This window comes from Salvelinus sp. IW2-2015, unplaced genomic scaffold (assembly GCF_002910315.2).
Source record: "Salvelinus sp. IW2-2015 unplaced genomic scaffold, ASM291031v2 Un_scaffold1959, whole genome shotgun sequence".
Taxonomy (NCBI): Eukaryota; Metazoa; Chordata; class Actinopteri; order Salmoniformes; family Salmonidae; genus Salvelinus; species Salvelinus sp. IW2-2015.
The window spans coordinates 77492-79157 of record NW_019943312.1 but is presented as its reverse complement, the minus strand read 5'-3'; the positions used below and the strand labels follow the sequence as shown (position 1 = coordinate 79157).

At 46.5% G+C, this 1666-nt stretch overlaps 1 protein-coding gene across 1 annotated transcript in view; it reads left to right on the top strand.

The window, feature by feature from the left end:
* Positions 1-1666, top strand: part of LOC112072554 (kinesin-like protein KIF1A) — a gene marked incomplete at its 5' end in the record, with an annotated part of 102344 nt that overhangs the window by 64637 nt on the left and 36041 nt on the right.

Genomic DNA, 1666 nt, shown 5'->3' with positions numbered 1-1666 from the left:
AATAACATCTCATCTCTTATTCATATCTATTTTCATCTTTCACTCTCACTCCATTAAAACCAACCAATCACCATACATCCGATCATTCTAATTCCCATGCGTTTCCACTGTTGTTTTGGCTCTCCTCTCTCTCCTCCTCCCCATCTGGAGCTGGTTTCTGATCTCTCTCCGAGAATTAGACTGTGATTATCTTTTAGCACCGCACTCCTCTCTCTCTCTCTCTCTTCTCTCTCTCCTCTACTCCTACAGGGTCTGGGGCTGGCTGGAACTGATGGGTCTGGGGTTACGGGTTGGCTGGGACTGGGATCTTGGGCTGGCTGGGACTGCAGGGTCTGGGGCTGGCTGTGACTGTGCGGTCTTGGGACTGGGGCTGACTGGGACTTCGGGGCCTGGGGATGCGACCGAAAGCTGATGGTGTACGGGGGCTGCATGCATGTTTGGCTTTGCTTCCTACAGTATGTGCTGAACTGACTGGCTGTTTTACTGTGTTGTGGGGCCAGTATTTCAGCTTCTAGGGCCAAGGCTTAAGAGGGTGTGAACGATGCTGAATGGGTGTAGACAAAGAAGAGCTCTCCAGTAGGTTTACCAAAYATTCAAAGGCCATTTTCTCAAAGTGAGGTTGCAAGTTTATCAACTTTCAAAGCAGAATTACTTTTCCATTATTCCTCAACTGTAGTGTATGATATACCATTTTCTAGCTCGGAGTTTCTATTTTCATCCAATGTAAAAAACACAATTTCAAATTTTGCTACATAAGACCGAATCGAGCCAGTTGGTCACACATTTTATTGTTGTACATCTTTTAGTTGTCTCATTAAATGGTTTCAATATTTGTATATGAATTTCTAAAATGTATAGTTGSTTTGAGGTTTTTAAGTAATTGAAATTTGTAATTTACTGAAGGGGTCTCTAAATAGCCCCATAGGGGGTAGCAAATGTCAAACCAAATTTATCATGGGCGTTACGATCGGTCGCATGGAGCTGCTCTCCAAATTGATCATGGGCATTACAATCGGTCACATGCAGCTGGGTGAACAGGGAGTACAGGAGGGGACTAAGCACACACCCCTGAGGGGCCCCCGTGTTGACGGTCAGCGTGGCGGATCTGTTGTTGCCTACCCTCACCACCTTGGGGCAGCCCGTCAGGAAGTCCAGGATCCAGTTGCAGAGAAAGATATTCAGTCCCAGGGTCATTAGCTTAGTGATGAGCTTGGAGGGCACTATGGTGTTGAACGCTGAGCTGTAATCAATGAACAGCATTCTCAGTTCCTCTTGTCCAGGTGGGAGAGAGCAGTCTGAAGTGCAATAGAGATTGCATCATCTGTGGATCTGTTGGGGCAGTATGACAATTGGAGTTCGTTCAGGGTGTCTGGGATGATGGTGTTGATGTGTGTCATGACCAGCCTTTCAAAGCACATCCTAATTACAGATGTGAGTGCTAAAGGGTGATAGTAATTTAGGCAGAATACCTTTGAATTCTTGGGAACAGGGACAATGGTGGTCACCTTGAAATATGTTGGGATTACAGACTTGGACAAGGAGAGATTTAACATTTCTGTGACCTGGGCCTGCTCTCCTCTCCTCTCGTCCCACAGTATAACAGCAGCTATCCTCTCCTCTCCTCTCGTCCCACAGTATAACAGCAGCTCTCCTCTCCTCTCCTCTC